Consider the following 13184-nt stretch of genomic DNA (forward strand, 5'->3'; position numbering starts at 1 on the left):
CTCCCCCATCCTGTTTGATACAAGTTTGCTGAGAAACAGCATTAATGTATTTTCGACTTCTCCAGTATGTCTAGTTTAAAGCTGAAAGATTGCATTAAGGCTTGCTAATCAAGGTCATAAGTGTTTCCATTTATGTAACATAATTTCCCACGCATTTTTTTCTTCTCCTTTATAAGCTTATACCTAATTCAGAATTTCCCAGCACTCATATCGTTTGTCTTCAAAGTGAATTTTGCCCCAGTCTCTCCATGTTAATTAGTCTGTATGCAGTATCTGAAAGGTATAGTTGTACAAGAACCTATTTGTGCTCGCTAAGTGTATTTTGTATGCTGGGGCATTATGCCTGCAGTTTGAAAAATAATGATCTAATGAAAGCAAAAATGAATGTGTTCCTCCTCCTTGGAAAGCTAGGATGACTTTTCATAATTTGAACTCTTAACTGTGGAAGAAAGCTCTTGTCTCCGAGTTTGCAAACATCTTAAAAATGTGTTTACTTAAACGTAACAGTAAATGTAACAGATGACAGCTTTCCCAAAAGCCAACCATGACACTGAGTAGGATTATTTACAAGAAAGTTAAAATATATATTCCTAAATAACATATTCTGAATGTGAAGTGAGAAGGCCTAATAATTGTGTGTCTGTCTACAACAGCAAGAAGATTTGATTGTGGAATTTTGGCACTGAATTATAAATTTTATGTTGGATTAGTATCCAAGTTAGAAAAAATATGAATCTGCAGTTGTAAAGGGTGCACAAAAAAGAAAGTATCACATGCTTCACAACTTTATTGCAGAGTATATCTTTACAACAGAAGCAGTAGACTAAGTAATACTTTAGAGAAGTCTAAGTTCCCATACAGAAAATGGCGCTCTCAAGAATTTTCTGCAGCTGTTTACAGTAAAGTTTGTAGTGATAGTCTTAGTTAATTTAAGCACCACTTCCCTTGTAAGCTGCCTCTTGCTGATTTCCTCCATTCCTGCATCTTAATCTCTGTTCCCCAGATCTTGTATTTTAGCTTCCACCATCGGCCCCTTGAACTCTTATTGCTCACATCGTTTTTTTGCCCCTACATCCCACCCAAAGGCTCTTCTTCCTTTTAGTTGAAGTACCTCCAGATTTTTTTTTAATACCTCCAGCCCCAGCATACCTCGTTTACATAAAGATTTCGATTTTTTCCTCCTCATTCCTCATCCACTTTTTTTATTATGAAGCTTCTTTCAGTTCTTTAACTATTTTCTTTCCGCTGACAGGCCTGATGTCTTACAAGAAGCTTAACTACCCATCCCTGGTGCTGGGGTAGGTGTGACTTGTGTTTTCCTTACCCAACAGAGCGTTGCACAAAGAGGTGAGGAAGGGAGGAGGCCTCTGCACCACCAGCTTGCTGCTGTTGCATGTGTGCAGTGCACGTCAGCCTGAGATAAACTCTTTTCTCCTATTCCATCTTCAGTGACCCCAAGTAAATGTTAGTCTTGATGCAGAAAAGAGAGACTTTAGTGAATGAGGGGGAAACACAACCCGGATGTGATAGTCCGCGGGCTGCTTCTTGCTGTGCTCTGCGTTTCTCTGCTTTTTCACCAGGCAGGACCAGGCTCTCCAGGTAGGAAGTTCCTATATTAAGGAACTGTATAGTGGAAGATACAGCTTCAGCAACTCTCCAAGCTGAGCCTGGAAACCACAGAAATGCCTAGTGCTGCTTCGAGTGAACTGGAAGTTATTTCCTGTTCCTCTCTCCCTGTGACAGTTCTCTCCAGAGCTAAGATGTGGGCATCCTTTGTAAGGAGGCACTTTGTCTTTCACTCCCCCCTCAGCCAGCCAAGGCAAATAGAACCATCGCTTAGCTTAAGACATTAAGTACTCATAAATGTGACCAAATGGGCTCCTGTCTGTAAAACTGTAGTTGAGTTTTGTGGTTAGCTGAAAAGAGGAAGAGAGCTATGAACATCCTGTAGTGGTACGTGTGCAGCGCAGGACCGCAGGCGAGCTTCCTCGTGCCTCCTGTGCAGAAAAAGGAAGCGGGCATTCTGATTAAAGAGAGAAAAAAAAAAAAAAAAGGCATCGCTGCCTTTATTTGCCTTTAGTCTAGCAATTTAGCCAGCAGTGGTTTAGGTAAGAAAATTGTTCCATATCTGGACCTACAGCATTATTAAATGAGCTTTTTTTTTATTTTCAATAACCTGCCATTTAACACTTTCAGAAAACAATAGATTTATGGCTTATCTTTACACAATTTTACATCAATTGGTATTTTTAATCCATAATGAAGAAACATGGTATGTTTTGATAGTTTGGACCTTTTCTGAATGGACGCTGGCCTTTTTAAGGATTTCATTGCCCTGTTAGCCACTCTTCAATCTGTGGATCTAGAATTTTTCATTTAAAAGTACAGAAGGTTTTTAAATTGTTAATGGAACATGAACTATTGGTTGCACTCAGTTTCTACTAAGAATTCAATATTTATTCAACAGAATAAATATCTTTAAGAAAGAAAGAAAAAGTTGCATTTCTGAAAGATTTGCCCATATTGATATTCTGGCAATATTTATACATTTGAGATTTCTCTGTGAAGTGTTACCTTCTGTGTCTTAATTCATAGTTATATATGATGAAACCTGGTGATCTTTTTTCCTCTGGTAAAATGGATTTGATGCTAGATGATCTTTCAGCTGACACAGCTCTTGCTCAGTCCATCTCCTGTTTTCATGTTGTGTTTTTATGATATTTGGTCGATATCTCTCAGTGCTTTATTTCTTCATTGAGACTCTTGCTTAACGCTGTTGCACATCTCTGCCCTTGACTGCCCATAAGGAACAATTTCTGTTAGTTACTCTGTGCTGTTTCTGCTGTGCAGATGAGGGCTGCTTTATGGAACACATGTTCCCCTTGCTGCTGCTCCACGCTTCACAGAGTGTCCCCAGGGAGTCTGTGTCTTGCACTTGCCATATCTGCCTTGGCTATACCTTTCTGTCCATGGTAACCAAAGCTGACATGTAGAAAATGTCAAAATGTAGGTGCTGTCCAGAAAGGATTTGTCCTGTCCTTTCATTCCCTTGTCCTGCTCTGCCAGCCGGCTGTGCACCCTGTAGTTGCACTAGTGGCCTCAGAGGTGATGGAGTGAACCTGGGCAGGGTCTCACAGCAGAGAGCGGGGTTGAGTTTGTTGGCCTGAGCTTTGCCCAGGCCTGGCTGGCGCCAGCGCTCACTGAAGTGATGAGCGGGGACGGTCTGGGTAGTGGCGTGGGGTGGACGCTCTCAATATGCGGTGTGTGTGTGAGGCCGCCCTCGCCCTATTTGTTTTGCTGGGAGGAGCAGAGGGAAAATTTATCTGTTTAGATATGAACTCTAATGTACTATTTGTGAAGAGGCAGCCCTGGTCTGATTTCCTAATGCAACCAGTGAGAGCTACCAGGAGGCAGGTGGCTGCAGTGCTGGACATGGGGCCAGCTGCTGTAGCTCTCTCCTTACCAGCATCTACAAGTACCAGAGTGAGGGTCAACTCTGCTGCTGTTCCCATAGCTTCCCGTAACACGATGTCTTCTCTGACATTAAGGCAGATTTTCTTGCTAGCAGCAGACCCAGTCTTATCTCTCTCTGCTCCTAGAAATTGCCTTGGAAACGTGGGAAGATTCAAGTGACTCTGAGTTTCCAGCAGATCAAAGTGCTTCTGCACGTAGCAAGTTGCTGCGGCTGATAAATTATCAAGTGTGTTTGACCTACTGTGAATACAAACTCAGAGGTGCCTGAGCACCTTTTCTGATTTCAGGGTGTGCCTGTGTGATGGGGGGAGTCATCTGGTAAGATCTGGTTCATTTCCAGCTGTTCCTTCATAAGCTGCATTAAATACAGCAGAATTTACCTTAAGGGCTGTTGTGTGTCATCTGTTTCCTGATTGCAGAGCACTGGCCTAACCAGAAACTATAGTCGTGTGCCTCTTGAGAGCTTCCGGTGAGATGCTGAGGGCTCTTGGAATCTGCAGCTGCTTTTTAGATAGTTTTAGCAGTTTTCTATGTCTTTAGACTAGCAATTTATCTCTTGGTTGAGTTTGCAGGAGTGACGTAGCAGGATTAATGACCACTTAATCACCACAGACATTCTGTCAATTCTGGTACCTCAGCTAACGCATTTGGGTCTCTTAGGGCTGCAAGAGTGTGAGCTCAGGCCCTTGGTCAGTTTTGTCTTCCATATCTCCTAGATGTAGAGCACATTTAGGCAGCACTGGTCTTCAGACACTCACCTGAAGCTTTTCAGTTATAATTTGTTGTCCTAAGAGCTCCTCTTCCCCCTCAATCTATTTTTTTTTTCCCCCCCCAAGGCCTGTATTTAAGTCAGCACTAGGAACTGGACCCATGGTCATGTTTGATGCTGTGTAAACGGTTCTTCCATGGCAGGTGGCCTTTCTGTCAAAGGAAAAGGAAGATAATAATCCATCATGGATTTAGAAGCTGGATGCTTTTAATGTTAGTTTTAGATGGTGATTTACACACCAGTAATTCTGGCTGTGGTGCTTGCGCTAGAAATCAAGCGGTGCAGTACCTGTATCCATATGCTGGGGTCACTCGTGGCAGATGATTTTGTTGCTCTGGGGTCACTGTGTGTGAATTAGGGAAGGAATAGCTGACTCGTGCCAAAAACATGAGCCATAAATGAGGATGGCAGCCTTATATCCTAGAGGCTCTTTTTTCAAATTGACTTTTTTTTTTTTCCCTTCCACACTGGACACTGCTGCATTGCAGCAGGGTGTCTTGTTATGGCAGATTAATCTCATCCTGGAATAAGGTAACTGGCAGTTGGATTCTCCAGAGGGCTATAATGTCTGTCACAGAGAACTGATGTTTTTATATGAAGATCCCATGGTCTGAGGTTGCAGATCAGCTACCGTGCTATTCTGAAGCTCTGTTTCATGTTCTGCACCACATGGATGTTAGAGGCCTTTGTCGCTTAAAAAAAACCTTATTTTGAAGGATGTACTTCTGAATAATAACTGTTCTAGTAGATCCTTTAATCACAAAGTTGATTAGTTTCACCTTAAGTAAATGTACCTTGGATTGAAATTTGGGCCTATAGGAAATCTGTATTTCTTTGTTTTTTCTTAAGTTTGGTTAAGACCTACCAGTGCTCTCCCATCAGTGTTTGTCCCAGCATGAAGTTTCTGGTAAACAAATTTATTTCCTAGATTTTTTTGAAACTCAATTATACAATAAGCATTTAATCTGATGTTCATTATGTTCACCAGATTAATAGGTTGCTAAAGGCTTGGTGTGGTTCTCTCATCTGTCTCTCCCATTCTTTTTTTTTTTTTTTTTTTTTTTTTTTCCCCTCTTCAGGAACAGAGATACTCTATTCCTATAGCCACACGAAGTATTTTGGGTAGTGTGTCACTTTTCTTGAACTCTTACTCATCTCAGTCGCTAGGGTAGGTGCATTATCTTAATCAAGATATTATGAGAGCGACTGGTGCACTTAGCTGGTCTCAAAGCAAAGCTCATGCAAAATGGGCAACCCAGTGTCTGCTTTGGCCAGAGAAGCTGCCTTCAGTCACCAGGGCTTCAGTTACATCTGTGCCTTTATGGAGGAGGATCTCCTTTCCAAACATGGAAGAATGTATCATTATATGTCACTAATAACCTTTTTTGTTTTTTCCCCACTTCTATTTAATGATTATAAGCAGTACTAACAAACATACCATTTCTGTTACTAGATACATTGCTGCACTGCCCTATATTTATATACCATCATGAGACCAACATAACTTATCATTGTACAAGTGGCAAATGGAGATTTTCAGAAAGGGGACAAACACTTAGGCTGACAGTAGAACTGTTTGAAACGCTCTCAAGCACAAGAATCACCAACATTTAACACGTGAGCCTCATTGCCAATAGCTCCAGAACAGATTGAAATACTTGGATAAAAACAGCTCAGAAAATGAAGCGTGTAATGCTTCAAATCTCATACTTAACTAGCGTAATGATAGTGGCTGATTGAGTTGCCAGTGCATTGCGTGTTGATTGTCTTCAGTATTTTCTTGTCATTAGGATCGAAAACAAAGCTAGGCTAAGAGTATTTTTCTTTTCATTAATTATTCTTTTGGCTCAACTTTTTGCCTTTTATTAATTCAGGCAATATTATCCTAAAGAGTAATTTTCAGTCTTAGTAATGCTTCTTCTAAATGTTCTTTAAAACAGCCATTTGCTATTAAGAGGTTATTAAATGCACTAAACTACTGTCTTTGTGTTATAATTATGTTGGTGACTTTTTATGGATTCTAAAAACTTTTTTTTTTCTTTTTGCAACTTTGCACCTCACAGAAGATGTAGTGCTCCTTCAGTACTGTTAAAAGGAGAGTAAAATCATTTTGGGTTTATCTGTAAATTCAGACCAGTACAGAGTTTTATTGTGCCATGTAATATGTTTGTCATACCTACTGAATAATATTGAAAGGCTGCACTCATGAACAGCAGTACTGAGCTAGGGCAGAGCTCATGGTCTTCAGTCTTTGCAGGGATGCTCTTACTCTGCCACATCCAATCATTAATATTTAAGAATAAAACTTTGAGAACAGTTTGCTGCCTCTGTTCCTCGTTTCTACTCTGAATAGCTCACTGGAAATGCTATGTAAAGCTGTGCAAGCAGCTCTGCACTAGAAGAAAAATGAGTGTCTTGTGATTTAAGCAGAAATTGGTGTTTTCTTCATGAAGAATAAGCAAGCAAGCATAGACACTCAATTGTTGAGTGTAGGAGAGAAATACATCCTGCTGCCTTCTTTCCACAAGATCCTTATTGTATAAAGGAACAACTTCTCAACTGCAGATTAGTAAATTCTTTGCAGTTTTTTTTTTGTGTTCTAGCAGAGCAAGCAGGCTCATGGCCCTAAGTGACAATCTGGAATTGTGAGGAACTATGGAGGAAGAAATTAGCTTCTTCAGTAGGCCTCTGCATTTAATTTTGGCTAGTGGGTGGTAAGTTCCAAAAGAAAAATGTTAACTTTGTTGTTTATGTTGAACTACAGAGCCTGTGTCATGGAATATCACTGAAGGCAGGGCCTGGATGCAGATTTTAAGAGGCAGAAATAGCAATGCCAAAATTGTGTAACTGGAATACTTCAAAAGAGAAAGAACCTAAATACGTGGGTAGTTCTTACTCTTTCTGGAAGACTGTGTCAGAACTAGTCTAGAGGGCTACTTGAGAAGTACTTCTGTTATGTGGTCATATAGCTCCTTTGATATTGCCAGGGTCAGGCTGCGTTTGTGCGTATGGATTGTGCGTAGCCGTATGGATTTCTGGATCCTTCTAACTGCAGGAGGTAGTGACTATTATTGATATTAGTTATAATAAGTACTACTTTAACCAAGGTTTCATCAGTCGTGATGGAACCGTATCAGCATTTAAGGCATGTCCGAGACACTGAAGGGGTTACATGCGTTAAATATAACCTGACGTTCACACGTTTTGGGGAGGACTAGCACTAGTCATGTATTGCTCATAGCAAATGGATTATATGGCTCCCTCGAAAGTAATGGATTTAACTGCAGGAGCTTCATCCCTTTTCTTCATCAGTAGTTCTCAAAGTGCTTTACAAAGGTAGGCGTCAATGTGTGTATGTTGCAAAGGAGGAAACTGAGGCACAGGGGAGAAATAAATGCCAAGGTCGGACAGCAGGCCACTGACCGAACCGAAGCTGAATGAGCAATCTCCCAAGCAGCCATTTGATGCTTCCACTATCAGGTATCTGTCCCCTTCCTAATGTGTGTGAGGCTTTTTTGTTTTGCTTCCTTAGCACTGTGTCCAGGGACTGAGCTTTGAAATTGGACAGCTATTGTATAAGTACTAAATCTGCTGTTTTTTTTTGTAATAGCATAATTACTTTTCAAGATTTATAATTGAGGATCATGTCTTTTATAGCAGACTCGAAGCTATAGATAGGAAAAAAAATATGTAGGGTTACAGATTTCCTTATTTTGACATAAGTGATCAAAACTTCTGTTCAAACGTAAAGTGTTACAGGAGGAATCAAAAGGTTAGTTGCTGCACAGCAAAAGTGGGAGGAGTTGCCTCTGGAACTACCTTTATGTAAGTGGCCTGTGTTTGCTTTATGGGACAGGACACAAGTCATACAGGATTGCAAGAGACCAGTTGCTGGCTATTACTCAGCAGGGTTTTACTTTTAATAGTCTTTTCTCAATCTTGGCTTGCAGTTTGAAGGGATTTCTTTGTTTTGCATTGGCACAAAATTAATGTTTTCTTATAGAAGAGATTTTAAAACAACTTAAGCTTTTTCATTCCATTGTTCTCTAGGTGTCTGAAGTCACCGTTCCTGAGTGGTTATGGTCCTGTCCTCAAATATAAGGACTTTAAAAAAAGTTCACACGAATCTCATCACTGCAAAGCAAATGTTCATTTCTATTTTTCATCTGTACATGGGAATGAAAGTAGAGGTTGGATAGAATTTTCAAGGACTTATTAATGAGTATTCCAGCATAAGCACAGTTCAGGAATTCCTGAGGTTTATACCTTACCTCCTTTCTTTAATCAGTTTAGCTGTTGCTCTGAAGACTTACGAATGACGATGCAGATACCATTGAGTGGATCTCAAAGAAACTTCAGTAGGTCTAAAACTTAAAGAGAAGAAATTGTGCCTGTGTTGGTTTTCCTGGCTGACAGAGGACTGTATTCTGCTTTATTTTCTTAAAGGCATTTTCAGAGTAATGTGAAGTTCTACTTAGGTGAACCTGCTTTAAATACAGAACTAGCAAATGGCATTTGGAAGAACATTAATGGGTAGAAAATGACCTGCTTCCTGGAGCACTAAAGAAAAAGAGGAGCTCAGTGCATGAAGGGAGAGGTAGTGGTGTTTGGTAGAGGAGCAGATAATGATGAGACACAAGTTGGTCTCTATTATAATCGAATAAGCAATGGTACAAGACAAAATAGATTGTACCCACAGTTTTGTCTCATGGATTGTGTAAATTCTCAGTGGTGGCCAGTGATAGGACAAGGGGTAATGGGTGTAAGTTGAAACACAGGAAGTTCCATCTCCAGGTGAGGAAGAACTTCTTCCCACTGAGGGTGACAGAGCTCTGAAAGAGGCTGCCCAGAGGTGGTGGAGTCTCCTTCTCTGGATGCCACCCTGTGCCACGTGCTCTAAGTGTCCCTGCTGGAGCAGAGGGGTTGGACTAGATGATCTCTAGAGGCCCCTTCCAACCTCAACCATTCTGTGACTCCGTGAAACTCTGCTGCTGTAAGCCATAGAGATTCATGGTGCGAGTCCGTGGCAATACAGTATGCAATACTGTATGCAATACTGTCAGTATGCAATACATTAATTGTTTCCTAAAGCTATAAGTATCTGTACAGTGCTTAATTTATGTAAGGGTCTCTTGAGTCTTGATATCTTAAACTATTTACATTTGATTTTAAGCCATTTTATCTAAAAATTGCCTCAGCTTTGGAAAAGAACAGTCTTATGTATGCCTATGTATCCCTTCCGAGGGACCACAGGACAGAATGTGTCTTTCGTAGCAGTAACTTTTCCTCCGTGGCAGCAGGACACAGTTCTGTCCAGTGTCTGTGTGCTCCACCTTTTCATTAGTGCAGAAAGCAGCTAAATGTATAACTGCAGCAGCAGCAGCACACAACTGCTGCAGCATTTTGTCATGTGCCTGCTGCTTGTTCAGCCAGGGTTTCGAAATACTAAGGCATGAGACACAGTTGATTAAGCTGGTAATAATGCTGTGCAGGTAAACAGGAAGTGACAGTATTAAAAGGTTATATGTCATCTAGCAAATTAACTGCTCATGGAGATGGACCAGGTCATGGTTACGTCATATCTCTGGAAGGCTGAAGATTGTCTGTGCTTATCCAGACTGAAATTGTCCATCAATTTTAATTAATGATAAGTTTTTTGATTTGTTTTTTGATTCTTAATTGCTGGACACGTGGCCTACAGTAGAGCAGGTTTTGTGATGTGACTGTTTTAGGAAGCGAGGAGCATTTGGAAGGAATCGCCAGGCTCTGTCCAGCCAGACTGAAGGGTTCTTGGAAGAAAGGACTGGAAACGTAAGCAAACTTGCACGTGAGCCCGCTCCGAAGACGCGAGCTGGCTCTAGCTGCCCAAGCAAGGATTAGGGGTCGGGGATCGCTTCACTAGGTAACTGCAGACCTGAAGCTGGACAGGCACTTTTTATAGTCACATAGTTACAGAAAAGAAACCATTTTTCAGTTTTGAAGCAGAGCACATAGAGTATGAAAAGAGTATCAAGATCTCTGAACTCTTTCCACTTTGCCTCTCTGCGGATCATTTCGTAAAACTGAATCTAGCTTTCCAAAAACATATAAACTAGGCATAATTTATCACTTTGAACTGTGTGTGTCAAAGCAAAAATCTTATAATATGCAGCATATAAAGTCTTGCTAAGCAAAGGAAAAACAAGAACACGTTATTAAAGTGTCCTTTCATGTCCTCTATCTATTTCATGGCCATTACTTCATGTCCTCTACCTATTTCTGCAAGTTCAGAATTTAGTGTTTTGAGCTTCTTTCTCCCCTGAATTTCTTAGAAAATAATTTCCCCCCTGTTATTTATGCTTTATTAAGTCTACCTGTATTAAGCACTATTCTCTTGCTTCATCCTCTCCCCTCCCCCAGTTTTATCAGTGTAATGTCACTTAGGGATCCATGGCAACTTCTTTGCATAAGTAAAAGTTTGTGAGTCAGGATGTTGCAGCTGATCAGAATAAGGTTATCGAGTGTATCGATGTCCCCTGATTAAGGAACCAAGTGACCAAAGAATTGAATATTTTGTGCTATGGTTGCCTGGACCTAGCTTAGATTAAGATCTTCATATTTCCAAGATGATACGAAATACTTAAAGTGGGGTTTTTTTTTGTTGAACAAAATCTTGTTCTGTTTTCAGAAAATCCTGTTCCTTTTTTTTTCTTCTTCTCCTTTCTGATAAGTAAAAGGCAACATCTTTCCTGCTGTGACTTTATTTAACAAAGCGTAACTGTGAGTAGGTGTTAAAAACAGGAATTTCTTAGCAACTATTCATAATATATTTTTAAATCTGTTGATAATTATGGGAAATTAAGGAGTAAGAAGCAAGCATTAAGCTTAAATTGAACACCGGTGATATTAACAAAAATATCTATGAGCAATAGAACTAATGAGGCCTCTAAGTCCTACAGTTGGGTAATTTTTTAACTTGCACCAAATAGAGCTTCTCACGTATTCAGGCATTTACAAAAAGTTATTTTATGTGGACTCTGTCAAATAAAATACAGAATTTTGGTTTAGCCCTCCCCTCTATGGGGAATCAAAGGCTGCTTCTCAAAATAACTTCTTATAAGTTGCATTAAAATTGCAAGATCTGTTTCCAGCTGCTTGACTTTTCTGAAGTCTGCTGCCTGTTTCAGTGCTCCCATATTTGTCTGTGTGGAAGTTAGTTTAAGATCCTCTTTCTGCATTGCATCTTAGGTTACATACACAACTGTATTGTCTGTAAAGATAAAATTATTAGCACTCTGTAATCAAAACCTATAGCAGCTCTGAAATATTAGTATACTTATCCTGAATTGCAAATATATTACTGAAATCAACAATAAGACAACATAACCAGATGTAAGACTAGGGGATAATCTGGTGCTAAAATACAATTTGTAAGCCAATCTAAAGATTGGAAAATACTACAACTTAAAATCTGAACCTAATAGTCAAAATATTGTAAACCCTTTGCAAGGTAATCTTAACTACAGCAAAGTCTTCATGGATCTGTTACTGAGGCACTAGTTGCGCAGGATTCAGCAGTCATTAATAGCTTGATCCCTGCTCTGTAAGAAAGAGACCGGGTCGGTGTGAGACACCTCTCCTGTGCCACCTCCATCATCTCCCTCTTCTCAGCATTGCTCTGTGGGCCACGGGCCTTGAGCTTCTTCAGACAGGGTCTGCAGGAGGCAGAGCCAGTCTGCTCATATGTTACCAGCCTCTCTCCTCTCCATCTGCAGCTACTTCCCATCTTCCCTTTCTGAAACTGCAAAGCCAAGTAATTGGCAGTTGACCTTGGTGAATATTTATTAAGGTATCGTTAAAAGCTGGGGAAGGAGCTGATTTGCATTCCTACTTCTAGCAGTGATGCCTGAAGTGGACCTGAACTGCTATAGCTGGCACCAATGCTTAAGAGATATTTGGATTACCTACGGTCCGGGGCTATGAAATATTGTAGGAATCTGAGCCTGTTAGGTAAACACACGTACAGGTCATCTGGGTGGCCTAATTAGTTAGGGATGATCCGGATAGTGAGAGGCATAATCAGTTCACCTAAGAGGCCTAGTTGGAGGCGGTGGCAGCGCTCGTCTTCCCTGGGATCCGCTGCACGATTCCAGGGCTCACCCTGGCCGTGGTTGCCTGCCCTCCCTCGTAAGGGAAGGAAGGGAACACTGCTTCTGTATGGTAGGAGAACATCCTAAATGCCAGGAAAATGGCAGCGTTTTCTCTTAAAACTGTGCAGAAGGGGATTGAAATTGCCAGAGAGAATGAGCAGGATTCAGTTCTGAAGGCCACGCGAGGCTTTTCTTTGAGCAGGGGAGAAGGTTCCTGAATCTTATCCTTGCAGCAGGCTTTCTGTGTTAACAGGATAAAACTCACAAGCAGTGTTGAGCACTATAGGCACGATTTTTTATCATCTCCATCTGTTTTGGACACTAAAGATGAGCTAATTGAGAACACTGTTCAGGTGTTACATTGCCTAGCTCTAATTTTGTTTGCTTTGAATACTGTGAATTTATTCAAGTATTGGCATTTAAATATCCAGTTGCATCACATGAGCTATTATTCTTTTGACATAATAGAGCTAATGCTTCAACTGACATTTCTACTTGATCAGTCATTGCTACCTGTTATCTCAGCCCCCTTTTCCCCTGTGTAGAACCCCTGCAATTTAGAGAAGGAAATATCAGCCACTGAATTACTTCAGTTGACCAATTTCCTGTGGAGCAGGGTGACTACACAGTTAGCTGCCCTGCATCGATCTGCTGCTTGTCTTTCTTTCCCACAAGTCTCTAAAGAGTTTACCTGTCTCCTGTAGTTCAGGCAGTGCTGGGCTGTTGGGGCCTCCTCAGCACTGCGGCTTCCTGCACTTGTGGTCGAGGTCAAGGTTACACCCTTCCTGAGCTCTTCACCTCCCCAAAGTGCT

This window comes from Nothoprocta perdicaria, unplaced genomic scaffold, assembly GCF_003342845.1.
Source record: "Nothoprocta perdicaria isolate Ctin4 unplaced genomic scaffold, notPer1 scaffold_79, whole genome shotgun sequence".
NCBI classification, from domain to species: domain Eukaryota; kingdom Metazoa; phylum Chordata; class Aves; order Tinamiformes; family Tinamidae; genus Nothoprocta; species Nothoprocta perdicaria.